This window comes from Amblyraja radiata, chromosome 37 (genome assembly GCF_010909765.2).
Source record: "Amblyraja radiata isolate CabotCenter1 chromosome 37, sAmbRad1.1.pri, whole genome shotgun sequence".
NCBI lineage: Eukaryota > Metazoa > Chordata > Chondrichthyes > Rajiformes > Rajidae > Amblyraja > Amblyraja radiata.
This window is the reverse complement of record NC_045992.1, coordinates 14,745,096-14,769,619: the sequence shown is the minus strand read 5'-3', so window position 1 is coordinate 14,769,619 and position 24,524 is coordinate 14,745,096. Positions and strand designations below refer to the sequence as shown.

Below are 24,524 nucleotides of genomic sequence, written 5' to 3'. Positions count from 1 at the left end.
ATTGTTGTCTTTTATCAACTTTTCTATGAAGCATTGCACTGCAGATTAATTCTTCTATCGGCATTGACGGTGTAACATCTCAGATCTACGTCTCCCGACTCCTTTGTTGATCTGCAGAGAAACTGACATCAACCAAGTCAGCTTCTGTGCTTCCAAATTTATTTGTAAAAGTTTCCATTCAAATAAGGGAGCATTCAATGAATATTAAGTGGTCGAAATAAACCCCTGATTACGCTTGTTCTTGATTCTCTGTGCACCAAGATAGTCACCGAATTTTTGTTTGAATTTTATCACATTAAGATGCAAATTATACATGTGCTAATTAAATTCAAAAGCTGCAAATGCCAATCTGAAATGAAAATAGAAAGTGCTGGAAACGGGGGTTTCAATTTGAAATGTTTATCTTTCCACTGCTTATTGTTGTAGTGTAGCGGATTATGCAATCGGGTGTATCACCTTGAAGTGATTCCAGATTCCAGCTGCTGAGCTAAAATTGATTAGTACCAATTAAACTTCTGACCAACTGTAAACAAATTTTAAAAAGTGATTGTTAATAAGGCCAAGAAGGAGAATAAATCAGCTAAAACAGCAGTTAAAACGGTTGTTTTCTTCCTCTCTATTCCCCACCCGCCAAATTGTCAGAGAATAAAATGAACAATGCATTTCTTTCAGCAAGCTTATTGATTTTGCAACTAGCTCAAACAATCCAAGCAGACATTATTTCAATAGCAGCACATCTTTCAAAATAAACTGTTCTGAATAAAATGTTCCAATTTTACACTGAATTCTTGAGGCTGTGGTGCAAGTTCCTGGAAATATTTTCTCAGAGGCCTCCTTCATCTGGAATCACTTGTATGTGTTCTGCGATTCTTCCAGACACATCACAGCATCCATTTCTGTCCCTTAATGAATCCAGGCCTTGAAGTTCTAAAGTCCAGTCTCAAGTGCTCCACCTTCGTGTATGCTTTCGTTGGCTTTGATCCTTCCCAAGAAGACTTCATAACATAAACAAAGCGCTTGCAGTTTATGATGATTCAAATGAGGAAGAAAAAAAACGGGTATGGTAATGGCTACGTTAGTGAAGCAACAGCCAGTGTTGTGTACCTTTGAACCAAAGAAATGGATTCAAATTCAACATGGCAACTGGGAATTTAAATTCAGATAATTGCATGAATATATAGAATTAAAAACAAACTAGCCTCGGTAATAGTAGCCACGTCATTTCCCCATGCATCAAGAAATGCAAGTTAAGAAAAAATAGCATTAATTCATTTACTTTTTTTCACATAAATTCTGCAAGAGTAAATTACATTTCGTATTACAACATTTTGGCTAGTGATTTGTAATTCTGCAAGGGCGAATTTCTTTTACCCGAACAGCTGTAAAGAGGCCTGTAATTACACAGTCATGGCAAGACATCAGCGATTTTTAGCTCTCCCCATTTCCTTTGCTTAGGCTGCCTGTTATTGTGAGGGGCAAGCAAGTAACACAGGAATAATTTTCTCTACTTGCAGTGAACCCTACCTACGTGTAGCATTCAGTATTCACTACAGTATGATAGAAAATTGAAATGGGAAGAGAAATCAAATCTGTGTCCCATTATTCATTGGCAACACTATTGTGAGGTGTGCCACAATTGTAACATTTTAAAATAAAACATGTATTGTGCTGAATTGTGTATAAATGTGGCTTCTTTCCCTCTTTCCTATATCCGATGCTAGCACACAAAGCCTTAAATTCACTGTTAAAATGGTCATATAATAGAGTGCAGATGTTAGCTTCTGGATTGGAATATGCAACAACAGGAATAACTGTACCCTCACAGTGCCCTCCATAATGTTTGGGACAAAGACCCGTCATTTATTTATTTGCCTTTGTGCTCCACAATTTGAGATTTGTAATAGAAAAAAAATCACATGTAGTTAAAGTGCACATTGTCATATCTTAATAAAGGCCATTTTAGTTTCATCATGTAGTAATTACAGCAGTGTTAATGCATAGTCCCCCCCCCCCATTTCAGGGCACCATAATGTTTGGGACATAGCCGTGTCATGTAAATGAAAGTAGTCATGTTTAGTATTTTGTTGCACGCAATGACTACTTGAAGTCTACGATTCATGGATTATCTAAATGGTGGCCAATTAGGAAAAGGGGAGATGCAACGAGACCTGGGTGTCATGGTACACCAGTCATTGAAAGTAGGCATGCAGGTGCAGCAGGCAGTGAAGAAAGTGAATGGTATGTTAGCATTCATAGCAAAAGGATTTGAGTATAGGAGCAGGGAGGTTCTACTGCAGTTGTACAGGGTCTTAGTGAGACCACACCTGGAGTATTGGGCACAGTTTTGGTCTCCAAATCTGAGGAAGGACATTATTGCCATAGAGGGAGTGCAGAGAAGGTTCACCAGGCTGATTCCTGGGATGTCAGGACTTTCATATGAAGTAAGACTGGATAGACTCGGCTTGTACTCGCTAGAATTTAGGAGATTGAGGGGGGATCTTATAGAAACTTACAAAATTGTTAAGGGGTTGGACAGGCTAGATGCAGGAAGATTGTTCCCGATGTTGGGGAAGTCCAGGACAAGGAGTCACAGCTTAAGGATAGAGGGGAAATCCTTTAAGACCGAGATGAGAAGGCAGGCACGGGATACTGAGTTGGATGAGTTGGATGAAGATAAGTGAGCCAGTACCTTCAGCGGCCATACATTCCCAGGCCATAACACCCCCACCACCGTGTTTCACTGATGAGATGGTATGCTTTGGATCTTGGGCAGTTCCTTCTTTCTTCCATACTTTGCTCTTGCCGTCACTCTGATATAAGTTAATCTTCGTCTCATCTGTCCACGAGACCTTTTTTCCAGAACTGTGGTTGCTCTTTTTTAGCAAACTGTAACCTGGCCGTTCTATTTTTGCGGCTAACCAGTGGTTTGCATCTTGCAGTGTACCCTCTGTATTTCTGTTCATGAAGTCTTCTGCGGACAGTGATCATTGACAAATCCACACCTGATCTGTTGGACAGGTGTTTGGGGATTTTTCTTTATTATAGAGATAATTCTTCTGTCATCAGCTGTGGAGGTCTTCCTTGGCCTGCCAGTCCCTTTGCGATTAGTAAGCTCACCGGTGTGATCTTTCTTCTTAATGATGTTCCAAACAGTTGATTTTGGTAAGCCTAAGGTTTGGCTGATGTCTCCCTAACAGTTTTATTCTTGTTTCTCAGTCTCATAATGGCGTCTTTGACTTTCATTGACACAACTTTGATCCTCATGTTGATAAACAGCAATACAAGTTTCCAAAGGTGATGGAAAGACTGGAGGAAAGACTAAGTGCTGAGAGCTCTCTTATACCTGCATTAAGGAGGCAATTAAACACACCTGAGCAATTACAAACACCTGTGAAGCCATGTGTCCCAAACATTATGGTGCCCTGAAATGGGGGGACTATGTATAAACACAGCTGTAATTTCTACATGGTGAAACCAAAATGTATAAATATACCCTTTAATAAAATCTGACAATATGCACTTTAACCCCATGTGGTTTTTTCCTATTACAAATCTCAAATTGTGAAGTACAGAGGCAAATAAATAAATGATGGATCTTTGTCCAAAACATTCTGGAGGGCACTGTATAATTGCTCAGATTCCCCAACCAGGATTTGCTGGGAAGCTGCAGTTATGTCAAAGAGAGACACAAAGTGGCGGTGTAACTTAGTGGGTCATGCAGTATGTCTGGCAGTATGATTTAGTGATACTACTTGACCCGCTGAGTTACTCCAGCACTTCGTGTCTCTTTTTGTAAACCAGCATCTCCAGTTTCTTGTGTCTGCAGTTATGACAACTTAATCCTGCAGATTTGTTAAACATGGACATTATTTTTCACATTTGTTGGTTAAAATCATTCGTCTTGGCTTGGTGGTGCAAGGGGAAATTATACTCTGTCTTACTACAGTTATGTGGTGTGTGACATGATACTCTGATATCGTGTAAAACTACAGTTCCTTTGCCACCCAGTGTGTTTACTTTTTCTCAGCAATAAAATCTTTGGATTTTCTGTAAGACTTTTGTAGTCAAGGTTAGAATCATCATCAGTAAAAGAGTAGATTGGACAAAGTTTTGATTTTTTGTTCATATTTTGTAAATAACTATCTACTGGCTAATTCCTCTCTATTTTTATCTGGATGAAGGGTCTCGATTGAAATGTGAACTCTATAAATTCCCATCACAAAAGTACCTCCAGTAGCTCTCCCTTTTCCCTACATTTTGGCACTGACAGACATCCAGAATATGTACTAAGTTGTTCTATAGAGAGAGAATGTAGCCATCCATGCCTTTGGTGCTCTACATTAATAATCTAGCAAAGGTTCCTTATACAAGCATGCATATTGAAAATAATTTGAACCAAATGAGACACCATAACATGCGTATAAGAAAGCTGGCAGTGCATATTTCAATTTTATCCTGGGCGCTGTAATTGGGCCGTAATTGCAACCTTTTCCTGCAGACATAACTACGTTAGTTCATTGTATCAATATTTTGTGGGGCAGTTGCAGTCGCTCATTAAAGGATGTGTGATTTCATGTGGGAATACAATGGCGCACAAATTTTTTTTTTTTTTTTCATCTTGACAATCAGTCAAGTTGCAGCACACATTTGTTTCGATGGACTTGTACCTTGCCCTAAATTTGTAGTAGTCATGCACACATTCCTTGGAGCATGTTCTTTGCTACCCCTTTGTCAACTCCCTCACCAGTTGTAAAACGGAAACAATAGAGGAATATCGTTCATAACATTTCATGTGCTGTCAAGGAATTCCCTCAGCAAATTTTACTTCCTGCTGATTAGTTCATTCTGTTTAAGATTCTGATTTCTGCTTCACATGGATGGTCATGCATCCCATTGAAAGATTAATCAATTGCTTCAGGTTAAAGGAATCCCTGGATTATGAAAGATTTGACTTCTAGAAATCAGTCTTTTTGGAAAATTCAACTGTAAGTTTAAAAAATATTTTTCAAGATTATTTCATGTTACTCACAAACAACTGAATACAATGTATAATCCATTAGTTTAATTGTGAGTCATGGTAGGCTGTATGTTTAATTGATTGAAAGAATTATTGGAAGTTTATGTTTGGGATATTCAAAACAATGCAACTATTGTACAATACGATATGATACGATAAACTTTATTCATCCCCGGAGGGAAATTGGTCTACCAACAGTCACAACACACAACAAGGAACACAAAAACTTGAAATTAAAAGCGAAAAAAAAAGAAAAGGACAGGCGACTGTTGACTGGCTGCCATGTGCACAGCGCCTTACCTGGAACAACCCCGAATGAACAAACAAATAAAACAATGTGGACTTATCCCCTGGGAAGAGGATTCTAAAACTACAGTGCTCCCACCCCCTTTGTTTTGCCACTGTCCCTCGGCGGTCCCCATTGTCTCCCCCCCCAACCACAGAGGTTCCTGGTGCTGCCGCCGATGCTCCGTTGCCACCGAGGTTGCCGCTGAGGCCTAACCACCGCCGAGAATCCCATCATCTCCGCCGCTGAGGCTCCTTTGGCCCAGACAGGCCTCTCCGCAGTTCCCTGGAAGGCCTGTGGGGCGAGTGGTCTAACAGGGTGCATTCTGGGCGTCTGTGTAAAGCTTTGACCTCAGAGTAAAGCTGTGACTTCAGAGAGTTGAGAGATTGCTAACAATCCAGTTTATACTTATTTGTATTTATTTAAAAACTGGTGGCACAGTGGCTGAGTGGTTGAGCTGCTGCCTTCACAGCGCCAGAGACCTGGGTTTGATCCTGAATAAGTGTCGTTTGTATGTTTTACCTGTGACCATGTGGTTTTCTCCGGGTACTATATATTTTTTTAAAAGACACTAAAGGATATCCTAAGTAGGCCATAATCTGGCTAATATGATTGCAATGCAAAACCCAAACATGAATACAATGCTGAGGATACTCCAGAACACATGGAATATCACAACTTTGGACTGACAGTAGATGTAAGCATCTATTCAATGCCAAAAGCTTTCCAAGACAACCAAGGCAATTTTTTTCAGCAAACATCCATTCAGATGCCATAGCTTTTAGGTTCAGCAGTTGCAGAGGATATTTTATTAACATACAAGCTGGCGCACTCTTCAAAAAGTAAGAATTGAGACACAAAAGACTGCAGATGCCGTAATCTCGAGTAAAACCCAAAGTGCTGGAAGAACTCAGTGGGTTAGGCATACACTGTAAAGGTACAATAAGAATAGCTGGTTATTCTAGTAGACAGACAAGTCTTCATCTGTTTACACACAATTGAAAGTATTTAAAATAACATCTAAATTGATTTACAAGATCTTTATTCACCATTACTTTAATTTTATTACTGGTTCCAAAATTTTGGCACATGGGATTACAAATATCGTGCAACGCTTTATGCTAAAGAAATTTGAATTTGCCCTTTCTTTCCTTCCTCCTTATAGCTTATTGTTTTGAGTTCTCAAGTGATAATTGCTTTTTTGTGGTAGTCACTGTCAGGCTGTTTATGATTGTTCCCCAATGCAAATTATATTGCTTTACTGCCTTTCACTGGTAACTAACTAAAATCAAACCCATATTGTTCACAATCTTGATGGCCTTTATGACACCGAAATGGCTTTACAATCCTAGGCAAGGTTACAGGGGAATGAATCTGATTCCACTCGTGTGAGCTCAACAACTGCTAAAAGCCTCATCCATGCCTATGCCATCAGACTTGGCTTTTCCAGTGAATTCCCAGCTGGCCTCTCATATTTAGTCCCCTTCAAATGTGAGATCATTTAAAACTCTGCTGCCTGTGCCCAAAGTTGCAGCAAATCATGGACGCCATCAGTTGCGTTTGTAGTTAATGCCCAATGTTGCCGTCCAGCACTGCGTCTCACCCTCTCTCTATTTGTAACTCCTGTTTAAAAGGCTATGAAACACTTCTGAAATCCTTGCCTTAAGGGCCTGTCCCACTTGGCGGTCATTTGCGCGCCATTTACGTGACCTGGTAGCGTGTGGGTAGCGCGGGACAGGCGCATGGAGTGGCGTGGAGTTGCGCACGGTATCGCGCAGCGCTCCAGGATTCCGTTCTGGACGAAATCTTTGCGCGCCACCGGCCTGTCGCGAAAATGGGACACCCTGGCGCGGCGCAACGTCTCACCTCCAACAGCAGCAGAAGCAGGCAAGCAATCGCTGATTTCAGCCTGGGGCTCACGGCCGTTGCGGATCTGGATCCGCCCCCAGTCCTACTCACAGAGCGGGGCCAAGACGATTGGAGATAGATATGAGACTGAAGAAGAGTCTCGACCCGAGACATCATCCATTCCTTCTCTCCAGAGATGCTGCAGGTCCCGCTGACTTACTCCTGCATTTTGTGTCTATCTTCAAATGACGTCACGCGCTCCAGACGGCTGTGCGGATGCATGATGTGCGTCACTACCGGCCTGTCGCGTAAATGACGGCCAAGTGGGACAGGCCCTTTATGCTCTATCATTAGCATGCAAAGGCTTTGAGCTCTGAAATTCTCCTCCTAAATCTGCATCACCACCTTTCTCTTTTTGTTTAGGCGATCCTGTAAAATACACCCCTTTGACCAATATTTAGATACTCTTGTTAATGTCTTCATAATGTAACTTGGTAACATATTGTTTGATGATGTTCCTGCAAAGCACATTGACAGCTATGTAAATTGAAATTGGTGTTGTCAAGCAAACACATTATGTCCAGCAGAAAAGTCTGAAAAAGGGTCCAGGTGAACCATCACCTATCTATCCAATTTCTCCAGAGATGCTGCCTGACCCACTGAGTTGCTCTATCATTTTGTGTCTATCTATGTTATATTCATGTCTGGATAAATTGAAATTGCTACTCAAGTTAGGTAATCCCTGACAGTAATTTGCATTTTGCACTAACTTAGTTTGCATGCGGTTTCTATGTACAGTATCGCATTCTCTGATGCAAATAGAACCTGCTGCTTTGTTGGGTTGTCATTCCTGTTAAATGAAGATGAACATATAAGCAGCATTTACTTGAGTATTCAACACTGGTATTTATAACTATAAAGAAACGGAAAAGAAAAAATTGCAAGTTTGTTGGTGAAAAAGTTGCCAAAAAAATGTACACTGGAATTTATGATATTGTAGAATTCTGTTTGATTCATTGAGGCTGCTGCTGAAGTTTGATTCATCTTATTGTTGAACTGTAATGCTTCCTGAGTAGAAGAGAAAAATAGGTAGCAACATCCAGCCACAAGATGCTACTCTTGTCATTCCTCAGTAGACAATTAATGATGACATTGGTTTGGTACCGGCGTCAGGCTGACTGCCTATTGTCTCCTTAGCATGGAGGAGGTATTGCGCATTTAAAGTGAAAAAACCTGGAAAAGGTAAAACAAAAATTCAAAGTTTTATGTTTATTTCCTGCAATTGATAGGTATCAATGATCAGAGCGTATCAACAATTTGAATGGCAGTAATTGCAACAATATTTACATTTTAGTTTAGTTTGATCATGTATTTCTTCATCTCATTTTCCTTTTCTAAGTTTATTGCATATATTATGCCCTCTCTGCCTCGGAGGGCGGTGGCGGCAGGTTCTCTGGATGCTTTCAAGAGAGAGCTAGATAGGGCTCTTAAAAATAGCGGAGTCAGGGGATATGGGGAGAAGGCAGGAACGGGGTACTGATTGGGGATGATCAGCCGTGATCACATTGAATGGCGGTACTGGCTCGAAGGGCCGAATTGCCTACTCTTGCACCTATTGCCTATTGTCTCTCAGAACCAATAGATCTTTTAGATTGATGGCTGAAATGTTGGATGTCATTATTCTCTCTATCTGAATAATTGCCTTTTCCTATTGTCAGCTTCAGCAGCCACTTTATTTTTTCAGTTAAATATGACATTTTGTTTTCTATGTGGTGGCAAGTCTGGACCAGAATGTGTACTGTGGGATAGAATCAACGACCTTTGTGTTGAGGAGAGTATCACAGTTGAGTTCCAGCAAGCTCTTTCTAGGGTGCATTAATTAGCTACTTCCTTAGTTAGCTGTCTTAACTCTTGGGTTCATCCCATCGGGCTATTGAGGATCTCGACAATGGGGATCGTCAAGTTGCCTATTAGGTGCTGTCTAAAAAGAGCTATCCTTGAGACCTTCAGTTGATTTTCTTGTGGTGTTTGCTGATGCCATTATTTTGTTGACGATAACAGAACGGGTTCGGTAATGGTCAGTCTCTTCACCGGCGTTGTGATGTGGTAATTATGGATATCATTGTGGTTCAAAGAAGAAATTGTTGAGGGCGAGGAGCAGCTCCGTGAGGCAGAATAGAGTGCTAGAAAAGGGAAATTTGATGGTTCTGCGGCCGAGGGAGAAACTGAGGGCTTTAAGGCCTTCCTGGTGGGGGAGGTGTAGAGTGACTGAATGTCCATCGTAAAGATGAGGGTGTGGGGGCTCAGAAAGCGGAAGTCATTAAAGGGACGAAGGGCATGTGAGGTATCGTGGACATGGGTCGGGAGAGATTGGACCAGGGGGGATAGGATGGAGCTGAGGTATGTGGAAATCAATTCCCTGTGACAGGAGCAGGCAGAAACAATGGGTACACTTGGTGTGTGAGTGGAGCTATGTACAATATTTTTTATGTTTTCACTTATTTCATACTCTGTATCTTATTACCTACCTCTGCCTGTTGAATTTAAGTCTAACCCTAACCCTGCCAGGGATAAGGTAGGGTACCTTTCCTCGGAGCTGTTTGTGATGTCTCTAAATAGGATTTAAAAAATGGACATTAATGTGTTAATTGGGATGTATTTTTCCTGTGTCTGATGTGACACATTTCCAGATACTGTTGAGAACAATCTCCCTGCAGTAGTCGGTAAATCCACCCTGTCAATTTTCCAAACCCTTACTTGTACATACAGGCTGTGCAGAAGACAGGCATCTGTAAACTGAGATGACGTTTACTTTTGTTGAGGGATTTCATTTGCTGGCAGAACTAACTAGGCTAACTTGCCTTTATAGCCAAATTCAGCTGCTGTTTTGTGTACATTTTGCCTTCCTGTAGAAAATGTAGTGAGATCTATATCGGCTATTGCTTCCTAGTTACTTAATTAGAGGTGTTGGAGAGGAAATGCTCAGATGCAACTATCATGTACAGACTATGAAAGAACTTAATTGGTACATGTGACAATAAACTGACCTTGAAACCTTGAACTTTGGTGATTAAGAGTCCATTTGCAGCTTAGGATCCTCAATGAGGCTTCAAAACCTCTGGGCAAAGAAATTATAACTAGATCAGTATCAACAATTAATGACAAGCCCAAACTCGATTAGTAATTTTATGCAATGTTCGGTTCCTGTTTTGTTGTTATGGCATCACTCCAGTAGTGAAATATGAACTTTGCTTGATAGTTCTTAAACATAACACATGATAGTTTGATTATTTTATCTCCATATATAATCTCGCTATGTAGATTTTGTTTTGTCTGGCTCACTGAAGAAGCCATACAATTCATGCAGTGTGCAAAAAAAAAGTCTGAAGAAGGGGCCTGAAACGCCATCTCTCCATTCCCTCCTCAGATGCTGCCTGACCTGCTGAGTTCCTCCAGCTCGTTGTTTTGCTGTGTACAAATTAGTTGCAGCAGCATAAACTGTACACAATGGTTAAAGCTCCTGCTTGAGTCTAATACCTTGATTAATTACTGCCACTTTACCCCGTTCCTTTTCACTGGTATTTTAGAGTATTCTGGGTTGAACAAATGTATTGATTGATTCAGAGGTGCAGGTTAGATTGCATTCATAACTTTATTCAATTGCCGATGTACAGCAATTGATGTCTGTTTTCGAGATTCAGCTAAATATTTAAATGAGCAAATAATATAACTTCACAGAAATATAACATGGCACTTTTACTTTCCCAACAACCCCATACCTCCAGTCTCTTGCCCCAGACACACACTACCACACTCCCTTGGTAATTTGGATGTATGTTCTAAGAGAATTAGTTTGCTTTCTTAGGTACACAAAAATGCTGGAGAAAGTCAGCGGGTGCAGCAGCATTTATGGGGTGAAGGAAATAGGCAACGTTTCAGCCCGAAACGTTGCCTATTTCCTTCTCTCCATAGATGCTGCTGCACCCGCTGATTTTCTCCAGCATTTTTGTGTACCTTCGATTTTCCAGTATCTGCAGTTCCTTCTTAAATAGTTTGCTTTCTTGCTCCTTTTAACTTCCTGTTACTCAGCAAACATCAAAACCTCAATACAAAAGAGCACCTTTGACCCATCATCTTTATCTTTGTTCTTTGCTGAATCAATTGAAAATCAGTTGCAGCCCTGTTCCCAGTAACCCTTTCTACCAGCTATTCTAATATGGTACAATGGTCGCTGCCTCATATACTCTGTTCCAAACTAGTGCTATTTTACTTATCATGTTTTTTTAACCACTCCCCACACTCAGTGAAACATTTATGTGTTATATCTGTTTGAACTTCTTGGCAGGAGAAGAAAGCAATCTATTAGAGGAAGTGTGTTTGCATGGATTTAAAACTGGCTGTCACATGGAAAACAAAGAGTTGGACTATGTGTTTAAGAAGGAACTGCAGATGCTGGAAAATCGAAGGTAGACAAAATTGCTGGAGAAACTCAGCGGGTGCAGCAGCATCTATGGAGCGAAGGAAATAGGCAACGTTTCAGGCCAAAACCCTTCTTCAGACTATGTGCAGTCTAACATGCCTTTATAGTCAAATTCAGCTGCTGTACTGTGTATACTTTGGTTCTTATTCAGAACAGGTCTATTCCGTATGAAAAGAAAATGTGACAATTATTCGGTATTCGTTTTTGAGACTGGTGGTCTTTACTTTAGAGATAACAGCACAGAAATAGGCCCTTCGGCCCACTGAGTCCGCGTCAACCAGTGATCACCCCGTGCACTAACACTATCCTACACCCTAGGGACAGTTTACAACTATTATCAAAGCCAATAAACCTTCAAACCTGCACGCCTTTGGCATATGGGAGGAAACTGGAGCACCTGGCGAAAACCCACGCGGTCACAGGGAGAATGTACAAACTCCATAAATACAGCAGCCGCAGTCAGGATCGAACCCGGCTGCTGTAAGGCTGTAGCTCTACCGCTACGCCATTGCGCTGCCCTCGTCATGGGATAGAAAAATGTAAATAAGAGCATATTATTCTGTTGTTGTTGAATGTGCCGTAAACTCTGCACATGCCACTTACATGATTTGTATTGAAAGACTGAACTTGTCCAATTCTGAATGCCAAGGAACTGCATGGCACCAGGACATTGCTCACATAACTGCTGTCACTTGGAAGGCTAGAACAAGCCCGGCCCATAAAAAACCGAGTAAACCTTTTCACAGAGGATATAATAAGCCTTCAACTTTGCCATTTGTCTGAGCTGTCAAGTTTGTCCTTTAATGATACCAAATGTATTTCGTATTTAGCAAAATTTATAAACTTAAAAAAAATAATAATGTATTGCTTCAAAAATCACTTCTAAACACCTTTAAATAAAATTTGTTACAATGGACTCAAATAATCAAGCAATGGTGTTGTACAGCTCAGGCAAATCTTTTCTGCCTTTATCGCAATTACCTTTCGAGGAGACAGTTTTATGGTGCTGAATGTTTTGATACCCATATCTAAGTGATCTTTTACACAAAACCTTCCTAGTGTGTTTCTGATTATTTAATGGCACTTTCACACAGTTCCAGCAGAAATTACTGAAAGGTGATCAGATTTGGATCTCCTCGGTTTTTTACCCAATCCCATAAAGCTGAGGAAACTGAGGTACAGAAAATAGGGTTTGACAAGACTGCTCGAGTTGAAGAGTGAACAGCAACGTGTTTATGTAGTGTCTTTAATTTAGGAAAGTGGCTGATGAGCAGATAATCAAAAGAAAGGTGCCAATACTCCAGGAGATATTGTGAGAAGTGATTATAAGCTTGACTAAATACACGTCCAATTGAGATACAGAAAAGGGAGGTGGAGTGGCAGATATATTTAGTCATGGAGTCGGAATTGTATAGCAGAGAAATGATATACATGCCAACCGTGAATACTAATCTCATTTGTTCATATTAGATCTGTATGGTTCTGTGCCTTGGCTAAATGTCTCTTAACTGTACAAATTGTATCTGATTCCTCCTCCACTTTCTGGTAAAGAGATCCTGATATGAGCCATGCTCTGTCTAAAATAAACTTCCCCTCAAATCCCTTTAAAACTCGCCTACTTTAAACACGTGTTTTTGACACTCATGACAAAGGGTAGATAGCCAGAATTTTTTTCCTATCTATGCTTCCTATAATTTTATATATCTCTATTAGGTCATCCCTCTGCCTCCTTTGCTTCAGGGAAAACCAGCCAGCTCAATCCAGTCTCTCCCAAAAACTAAAGTCCTCTAATCCAGGCTGCATCTTGTTGAATCTCATCCACGCTGTCGATAACACAACAGCATCCTTCCTACAGTGTGGTGACCAGAAATGCACACAATACTTCAAAAATGATCTAACCAGTGTTTTATTAAGTTGCACGTAATGTCCCAACTTGTACATCAGCTGCCCTGACTTATGAGGGCAAGTATGCCATTTGCCCCCTTCACCACCCTATCTATCTCTGTTAACACTTATGGGGAACTGTAGACTTGAGCTCCGGAGTCCCTCTGTACATCGACATACTTGAGATCCCTACCATTTCTAGGAAAATAATTTTGGATCATTGGCTTGCCATGCCTTCAATCACCTTGCATTTGATGAAAAGGCGTGCTCTGAATAGTTTTCTCCTTTGGGATAAATACAGTGCTTTCAAGAAATGTGTGGCTTAGCCTTCATTGAATGTGTTGAGCTGCGGTGGAAGTGTGTGATTATTTGGTGTGTTGAGTGACAATACAAATTACTATGATACTCGTTCTATAAATATTTCTGACATTTTAAAAATAATTAGTCATCAAATTACAAAGTAGGAAGTAACTGACATCTGGGAACTGAAATAGGTATTTGTTGGTGTAGCAAAAGATACTGGTACCTATTTACTAACTCTCTTTATTCTTATAATACTAATTGCCAAGCCATTACGCAAGAGAAGAATTTGCACTTCCAAATGCTAACAAACATGAAGTGAGATGTGATTCTCTTCCAACATTTTTTCCTGAATTCTGACTGGTAATGTAAATGCTATGCAGAATAAAGAAATTAATTTACAGTATCTCCTCAATTTGCAAAAGCAATGGTTTCCTGGAAATTGTTTTAAGCTTAAAATGTTGTGACTTGAAAAGACTGGGTATTGTTGACATTCTGATATAACAGAGTAGCATACTATTGGGTGCAGAGAAAAATAGTGTGTAAATCAAAGATACACGTTGCAAAGAGTGAATTATGCTGTACTAAAATGCATATAAATAGAACGTTTGTAAATACTAAGTATTTATATGCATCTGGAGGAAAATAAATAAATATCTTTGAACATGTCTTCTGCTATCTGTCATCCTAAAGTGGCTCAGATTCTCACATTGGTCAGGCATTTCCTTGATTGTTTCTTGAAGAGAAGGACATGTTCTAATGGTGTAAGCTGGCCCAAAAGAGAGTGCATTTGAGTTTCTCGACCGCTCTAAATGCAACAGCATCCATTTTGATTGTTTTGGTCCGATGCAGGATATCTAACAATACCCAAGGATGGTTGAGGATATGACCACTAGGTTCATGAATCACACTGCACAACCCTACCTCGGCACTAAACTACTGTACATCTTGTATCAGGTTGCACTACATACTTCAGCTTGCACTGTTATGGTCTGGGTAACAAATATAACAGATCATTTATTGTGTATTTATTTGTGGTGTTGTTGCTTAATTTGCTTGTAAAGCTGCAGATAACAAGTACAGGTGTACAACCTTTTATCCGAAGTTCCAAATAACGAAAAGCTCCGAATAGCGGACATTTTTTCGGTCCTTGAAGAAAGGTTCTTGAAGACGTTCACCGAGGGCGGCCCGCAGAGGTGACAGCGGAACTTCCGGTCGGTCCTCGAAGAAAGGGGAACTAAATCCCCATTCATAAAAGAGAAGGTGAGGGTATATTGTGCGGGAGGGTTAATAATTGACAATCTGCTGCTGCCTGCCTGCTGAGTTAAAAAGTTCCCACGGTAAACTCACGATACACAGTGTATCGTGAGTCTTGCGTGGGAACTTTTTAACTCAGCGGGCAGGCAGCAGCAGATTGTCGCTCCCTTCAGTTTCACCCCACCTACACCCCTCTGCTTCCCGGCCATGTGTGTGACCCCTTCCCTCCCCTCTCCAGCTCCCCGCCCATTGCACCGGCGCGGGGGCTTTGCACTGTCTTCACGTCGGCGATGCCAGCAGGTCAGTGCCAGTCACCGGAGACGTCAGGACCAACGGGACACCGACCCCCAGGCCCACTGCAAGCACGGAGATCCCAGAGACCCACAGCCAGCAGCAGCCCAGCTCCGTTCCAACTCCAGAGGAACACGCTCCCCGTAGGGACAGAAGCTGATGGTGTGCAAGGTACGTCTTGGTCTTGGGGTTGCGGATGAGGGGGCGCAGCTCGGGCTGTGACGTCTCCGGCCACCCCCCTGTACAGGAGCTGAGACTGGGAACTGTGGGGTTGTTTGCAGTTGCAGAGGGAGGGGGCAAGGGCGGTACAGTTCCCAGTCTCAGCTCCATTCCAGGGGGGTGGCCGGAGACGTCAGGACCAACGGGACACCGACTGCAAGCACGGAGATCCCAGAGACTCACAGCCAGCAGCAACTCTAGCCCAGCCCCGCTCCAACTCCAGAGGAACCCGGGTTGCGGATGAGGGGGCGCAGCTCGGGCTGTGGGCGAACTGCCACTTGTCGCTGTAGCGGCCCATCGGGGAGCGGGTTCCTGTTGGTCCTGACGTCTCCGGCCATCCCCCTGGACAGGAGCTGAGATACGTCAGGACCACCAGAAGCCGCTCCCCGATGGGCCGCTACGGCGACAATGGCAGTTCGCCCACAGCCCGAGCTGCACCCCCTCATCGGGACACTGACCCCCAGGCCCACTGCAAGCACGGAGATCCCAGATCAGCAACTCCAGCCCAGCCCCGCTCCAACCCCAGCCTAACCCTCCCTATTCTCTCCTATTCTGCAAGAATAAACTACATTGAAGACTCAAACTTGCGATCGAGTAACTGCCGGGATCGAGGCGCAAACTCGCGACCTTGCGGATATGAGCCGAGCACTCTACCATTGAGCTAGCCGTTAAAATCTACGCTAAAAATCTTCCATTCCGAAAGCCGAAAAATTCTGAATTACGAAAAGTGTCTGGTCCCAAGGCTTTCGGATAAAAGGTTGTGCACCTGTACATGATAATGAAACAGTGTTGATTCTTACAGTGCCTTATCAAATGCCTTTCATAATCCACTGGTTTTTACATCATCTACTTTGCTACGAACAGGCCCACAAAACTATTGAATATGTCAGGTTTTTATCAACGATATATTGAATACCTTCTCTTCAACAGTCATTTTTAAAATTCTATTTTATTAGATCTTTAATTAGATCTTTAATTCTCATCTTTTCAGATATCGTCATTATATCCAGTGAAGATATTTATTTAATGGTGCCTTTGGTTCTTTATTCCTCATAATTGTCTTCAACGGATCTTGGTTATTTTTGCTATGCTTTCATTTTACACCACTGTACAAGCTCTTACTATATTTTTATATAGAAACATAGAGCAGTACAGAACAGGCTCTTCAGTCCACCATGGCTGCACAATGATGCCAAATTAAACCAATCGCATTTGCATGCACGTGATCCGTTAATAAGTCGGCCTCTCTTACCTTAAACAAATGTCCTCTCGTATTTGACATTTACATTCTTTGGAGAAACCGTAGATAGTCGGGAACCATTGTCCCTGGAGTGTTCAGGGGTGATTTTCTAGAGGTGTGTACAATTATGAAGGGCATGGATACGGTGTGGTCACAGTCTTCTTCCCAGGGTAGAGGGGTCTAAAACTAAAGAGCATAGATTTAAAGTGAAAGAGGAAAGATTTAAAAGGGGCCTGAGGGATGGCCTTTTTCACAGTGGGTGATAGGTATATGGAACAAGCAGTTTTTTTCAAGTTTCCAGCATCTACAGTTTTTCGGGATTATCATTTATTTTAAGACAATCCTCAATTAACCATAGAATGAATAACTTTCTTAATGGAATGATAATTTCTCAGTGAATAGTCAACACAGATTTTGAAATATTTATTCAGGTATTGTTGTTTGGCTGCTGGCACCTTTAAATCTTATTTTTCAAATCCATTATCCAATTTGTCCCTCATAGCTGCAAGATCTTTATATAAATTCAAGATTTTTGTATTGCCTAAACTACATCTCCCTTGAGCTTCTAACAAAATTCTATCTTTGTTGTGATCACTTTTTACCAGAGGATCCCCTTCATTGAAATTACTAATTAACACTGCCTCATTACAGAGTTAAATCAAAAATTGCTTGTTCCCTCTTTGGTTCCATATGCAATATTCATTGCTCCAAAAAACTATCTTAAATGCAGTCAAAAAGGACATTCTCCAAATTTACTCTCACTAATCTAATTCCGTTATCTATTTAGTGATTTAAGACCCCATAATTATTTTAGTAACTTTGCCGTAACCTTGCTTTATTTCTTTGCTTAATTCTCTTTCAATGTCAGGAGTTTGAAAAGCATTCTCGCTGCTTCTCCACCATGTGTTTTTGTCTCTTTGCTGCTCCCTATTTCCACCCATATTAATTCTGCAACCATTTCTTCAGGGCAAAATTCAGTTGCTACTGCTCGTATGTCATCCTTTTCATAGCAAATTATTGGTCTTGCCTAATTAATCAATGAGACTGTTTTACAGTGTAAGTGTTGCAGTGGAATTTGTCCCATAATACGGTTCAAGTTCTATGCTCCCTTGCTATCATCATTAAATTTAGCTCTGGAAAATGTTACATAAAATTCACATTAAAGAAATAGATTATTAAACCCTCTATTGTACATTATGTGGATGCTCCTCATGAGGTTTTCGCTTGTCACCTTCATCAAAACCTCTTATCCCTTAAATCTTACGTGCTTTCTTCTCTACTGTGTCTGTGCTTGTTACCCCAAGCACTTAATTTGTGGGAGTAATGTCAAGAGTCTAGTCAAGAGTGTTTAATTATTATATACACAGGGACATTCTTGCTGCAGTTTTATAGGCACATTAAACACAACTATTAAGTGTACAATATATTATCCGTCATTAGGTAAACAGGACCATAATAGTGCACACCAAAGTATATAATTAAACTTTATACAAAGTTCATAGTAGTTCATGTAGTCTTGTGGTAGTTGAAGTGCCTGATGTTCACATTTGAATCAGTTTCCAGGTAAGGCAGTCTCTTCAGAATTCTGCTTTGGATTGTTTGGTTAGTTTTCCCCATTTATAATTCCTTGCGCAAGTTCCTTCTTTACGTAAAAATATATTTGGATATACATTGCATATTCTATATTTCAAGATATTGAAGAGAAGTCATTCTTCGATATATTTGTTTCTGGCGCACAAATATTGTTAAATGGGAGATATAACCTCTCAGTTTTAATAATGATTAACCTTTAAAATTTTGAAACACCAATAGAAAATAAGTGCAGGAGTAGGCCATTTGGCCCTTCGAGCCAGCAAAGCCATTCAATGTGATCGTGGCTGATCATCCCCAATCAGTGCCCCGTTCCTGCCTTCTCCCCATATCCCCTGACACCACTATCTTTAAGTGCCCTGCCTAGCTCTCTCTTGAAAGTATCCAGAGAACCGGCCTCCACTGCCCTCTGAGGCAGAGAATTCCACAGACTCACAACTCTCAGTGTGAAAAAGTCTTTCCTCATCTCCGTTCTAAATGGCTTACCCCTTATTCTTAAAAAGACTCCCCCAACATTGGGAACATGTTTCCTGCCTCTAGCTTGTCCAAACCCTTAATAATCTTATATGTTTCAATAAGATACCCTCTCATCCTTCTAAACTCCTGAGTATGCAAGCCCAGTTGCTCCATTCTCTCAGCATATGACAGTCCTGCCATCCTGGTAATTAACCTTGTAAATCAATAGCAATAATATCCTTCCTCAAATTAGGGGACCAAAACGGCACACAATAATCCAGGTGTGACCTCACTAGGGCCCTGTCCAACTGCAGAAGGACCTCTTTGCTCCTATACTCAACTCTTGTTATGAAGGCCAACTTTCGCTTTCTTCACTGCCTGCTGTACCTGCATGCTTACTTTCATTGACTCATGTACAAGGACCCCCAGATCCCGTTGTACTTCCCCTTTTCCCAACTTGACACCATTTAGATAATAATCTGCCTTTTTGTTTTTGCTACCAAAGTGGATAACCTCACATTTATCCGCATTAAACTGCATCTGTCCACTCACCCAACCTGTCCAAGTCACCCTGCATTCTCAAAGCATCCTCCTCACAGTTCACACTGCCACCCAGTTTTGTGTAATCTGCAAATTTGCTAATGTTACTTTGAATCCCTTCATCTAAATCATTGATGTATATTGTAAATAGCTGCGGTCCCAGCACCAAGCCTTGCGGTACCCCACTGACTTTGCCTTCACCTATGACTTTATATCCTTTCATAACATGGACACTAGAACTGCTCACAGCACACAGATTTGTTTAGACATCTGGGGGTTGTGCACAATGTCCTGTAAATACTTGCAAATTTACAATTTTAAGGCTGAATATAAAAACTATTGATCCAGTCTATAAATGATGCATGTGTTGGTTTGAAATAGTTTGCCTGTCTGGCAAAGAGAGGGACTGGTCATCAGCATTTGTTGTCATTTGATATTCCTTCAGTTTCAGATTGCCCTGCTTCCCAAGGTTTCGTATTTGCTGGAGCTTTATCATGCTGAATCTGGTGGGAATTTGATTTTCATAAATGAAGTGAAGACAGCAAGAAGGTCACCTTCAATTCATGTTAGATTTCCTGCTGAATTTGGTGTTTATAGAGCTGTGATGCCAGATTACGGTTGACCATTGCTGTAGAATGTACTGATCATTCATTGGTGATGGGTTGGGTTTGGGGGTGGGGGGAAGGGATTGCTACAAAGTGAGACCACAGAATGCGTGGTCTGCTGTGGTGTTCACAGAAAATTACATGTTTTCTTTTGTTTCTTGGTGTCATCTATTTTGGGTTATCAGACATTACTAAATACAGGAAAACCCCCTGAGTTACAGCAGTTCAGATAACCAAAATTTGCCCTGACACAATTCACAAACCAAAATATCTCGCTGCAGAATGAAAATTCACTCTCACAAAATTTATGTGAATAAAGTAAATAATATACTTTTCTTCAACTCTCATTTCTTAACATGGGTAGATGATGCAGCTTTGCATTCCAAAATATCGCGATTTGGACAGTTTTCTAAGAACATAACGCTTCCCCCCCCCCCCCCCCCCCCCCCTCCCGTAACATGGAGGTCATCTTCACATATATTTATCATATATTCAAATTAAATGAGATAATTGTTGCAATGTGTGGAAGATTTATTTTGTAGGGCAAATTGACTTTAATCAATATCTTCTAACATCCTAATGTTTAATAATTACGTAAATAAAAAGAGATATAACCCAATTTTCTCTGTCAACTCAGTTGACTTGTTTTGTAAATTTGGGCAGAGGGTTCTGGTATGTTCTGGAGAGTCATATCAAGTTTGGAAACCCTTCCTGACGTCTGGGCCATTGATTGTATGCAGACATTTATTTTATCTGTTTAGTTAGTAACTGGTACTGAGAATTGGGTGAATTGAAAGTTGCTCGTCCATGATAGAGTGGGTAGTGTTCATTTTTTTTTGAAGATGTTTGGAAACACTCATGATGTTTACACTTGGGAATTCCATGATGTAAAAAATATATTGATTTGTACATTTGTGTCAATAGAACTATCTCCTTTGATAACCAAGTGCACATTGATGTGTGTTAATGTACTTAAATGTCTGTCGAAAAGGAATAAGGTGAGTGATCAGGAGACTGAAGTGCTGGATAGAAAACAAGGCTGCAGATCAGCAGTAGAATGGAACATAATACAGATCTGGCTTATCAGAAATGTTTTGGGTCAAGACCCTCCTTCAGACTCTGAAACGTCACCCATTCCTTCTCTCCAGAGATGCTGGTAGACAAAAGTGTTGGAGAAACTCAGCGGGTACAGCAGCATCTATGGAGCGAAGGAAATAGGCCGAAACCCTTCTTGAAGAAGGTCTGAAGAAGGGTTTTGGCCCGAAATGTTGCCTATTTTCTTCGCTCCACAGATGCTGCTGCACCTGCTGAGTTTCTCCAGCACTTTTGTCTACCTTCGGTTTTCCAGCATCTGCAGTTCCTTCTTAAACTCCAGAGATGCTGCCTGTCCCGCTGAGTTACTCCAGCATTTTGTGTGTCATGTTGTGTACATCCTTGGCCACTATGTCTCGAGTGTAATTCACTTGCTGCCATTGTTTATGTTGTGTCTTAACAATAAAAAGATACTGATGGAGGGATCTGGGTTGTTAGCGTAAATATATAATGCTATGGGTGTTGATGTATAGTGGACCCAGTTACAGTGGATAGTAGGCACAAGGAAATGCAAAAGCTGGAATGTTGAGCAAGTTCCATTCTTTTTCAGTTGATGTGGGTATAAGATACAAATGAGTACTTTTCAGAAGGCAGCTGAGAATAGCTTTGAGTATGAAGTCACGTACACTACATCAAACAGGTAGATCAAATGAAGACAATGGTTTATTCAATAAAAGAATAAAAAATATAATCAAAATCGAAAACTGCAAAATCTTTTCACTCATTCTCAAAATCACCTTGCACTATATGGCATTCAATAGTGTCATATTCAGTAGTGTTTGCACCTATCTTTAAACAAAACACCCTTGCCACTCGTGGTCCTCTGGGGTGATATCCCTTCCCTTGTTTGAGGGTGTCCCCACCGGACTCTGCCCCTCAATATTCAGCAGTGGGCGGACCCTAGACTCCGATCCTCCCCACAGACCCTTGGTGTTGACTCAACCATGGTTCAGTGGGTCCCTCAGCATGTACTCCTACAGTCTGGAATGGATTAGTTGAGAGACCACCAAGTTCAGAGAGGGTCTTTAACCAAGTTGATAATCTTCCAGCAGCATTTGATGCCTATCTCAATTTGTCCCCGGGAACAGACCGTAAACCAGAGAGTCTTCTGTTTCATGATGAACCGTGAACAGGACCCTTGCATTATTCTCCAGACCCTCTTCACAGATCCTCGTTCTATGAAGAGATGGAAAAACGTTCAGGGAATTGATAACAATCAAAGTGGTGAAGGTGTATGCATCGTATGTAAGTGGGAAAACACTAGAGCCAGTGTGAAGGATGAATTTAAGGTAGGAAGAAATGGGTTTAGTGAGGCAAGAGCAGCCTTTACGGGGAGTTCAAAAGTCAAAATGGGTCAGTGTCAAATCAGCAATGAGCATCAAATAGCTGTGGAGAGAGTAACGGTCAGAGGTTGTTCTCCGGAGATGCTGGCTGACCTGCTGAGTTACTCCAGCACTTTGTGTCCTTTTGTGTATTAACCAGCATCTGCAGTTCTGTGTTTCTACTTTTCTTTACACAATGGGGAAATGTAACCATGATATTTTCCCTCTACTGGACACACCCCCTTAGGTAAAACAGGACCAGGCTGGCTTGCTTCATTCATGGGATGAGAATCTTTTTGAAATAAAGAGAAAATCTGCTCTTTTAAGAAAGCCTTTTGAGCACTGATCTCAACTCTTTTTCTCACCTATAGTATTGTACATTTCTGAAGTTTCAAATAACTGCCCAGCTCCTATAGAAGGCGTAACTGATTGCCTCGACTATCCCCTGCATCAAATAGTCTATGTTCTTAAAAACTTTCATGTAAAGTGTCCCAATTACTTTAACTGCTCTATCTTAGTGATTTCTAGCTCACTTTGTACCAAAGATGATCTTTGCTTTGTACTGTATCCTTTTCCTGGAGTGACAGGTTACTTCGACTGTCATATGGATTTGTACATGAATGAAAAGCTTGTTTTCCAGCTTTACTCTATGGCTTTATATTCCAAACACATGCAAATATTGAGATGAGTGCTGTTGGTCCAAGTAATTAGGTCACGATGTGTCAGGAGTCTGGACTAAAAAGTCCTAGATTTGAAACACATCCATCAAACCCGGATGAACAAACGTAAAGAAAAATTGGAGTCAATACTGCTGTTTTTCAGTAAAGTGAGCAGTCCTAGAAAAGAGCTACCCCAATTTATAAATAGATGTTATTGGACATAAATTGCATTGGGGTAGTCAGTATGACTCCTTAACCCTGCATTGCTAAAATGGAGTCTAATTTCCATCAGATTTTAACAAAGGGGAAATCAGTACATTGAAAATACAATTTCCATTAAATGCGATGATTCAACTTCAAAAAGAGAAAAGAACAAGACAGAATATGGTCTAATGTATATTCTGTTGAGCCAGGGTAATGGGGAATTGGCAGAACCTTAATATAACCGACACATAAGCTTATGTTTGACATTTGGTGTGGACCAATTTCAAAGTTAGTTTTAGGTGGTTGGGAGAGGGAGGGGTATAGAGCAGTGGTTCCCAACCTTTTTTAGTTCATGGCCCTCTTGGGTTCTTTAATTTTTCTGTGGCCCCCCCTTGACATTATTAGCAGAAAAAAAGTGGCCCCCTTCATTGAACCTGTGGCCCCCCTGAAATTTGCCATGGCCCCCATATGGCCCCAGGTTGGGAATCACTGGTATAGAGAACAAAAGGAATGTCTGTAATAGGGTGGAGACCAAGAGGCTAAATGAGACAAATCATGAGAGTAGTGTTGGTTGAGAGAGGATCGTGAAGGCTTGTTTATCAAAGTTGGTCTGTATGGAGGCGACGGAGGTGGGAAGTGGCGGATCAGAACAAAGAGTAGAAAACAAAATCAAGGCTGATATTGTGAATACCAAACACTGCTGTTTCTGGAAATCTGAAATAAAGGAAAAAAGACCATCTGTCTGCCGATCGATCGTTCACTCTTCCAACTCCACATTCACTTCCATTTTTTTGCTCCCTACAACTGCAGAAGGTGTAATACTTGTTCTTTTTACCCTTTCTCCTCGCACCATTAACAACCCAAACATTCCTTTCAGGCGAAGCACTTCCTCCAGTTTAGTGTACTACAAACTCACAATATCATCTCTAGATTGGAAATAAATGCAGATTAGGTGACTGCTTTGCAAAATATATTCATTTGATCCACAAAGATGACGTTGAGCTTCTAGCGACATATTAGTTCCATTCTCCATCTCATTCCTGTTTTGAGCTCTCTCTGTGGCCTGGTACTGTTCAAGCAATTCTCAACATAAGGTCGAGGAAAGAGTCTGATTTTGCAAATAGCCGCATAGCCGTTTTAAGGGCTGAACATGAAACCTTAAAGTTAGATAGAGTGGTGAAGGTTGCATGGAGGTTATGGTGCAATTCAGATCAAATTATTATGTTTAAAAGGC

At 41.0% G+C, this 24,524-nt stretch overlaps 1 protein-coding gene across 4 annotated transcripts in view; it reads left to right on the top strand.

Annotated features, from left to right (window-relative positions):
- bmpr1a (bone morphogenetic protein receptor type 1A) overlaps positions 1-24,524 on the top strand; it is a 169,267-nt gene that overhangs the window by 33,670 nt on the left and 111,073 nt on the right. The gene's annotated exons all lie outside the window — the stretch shown is intronic.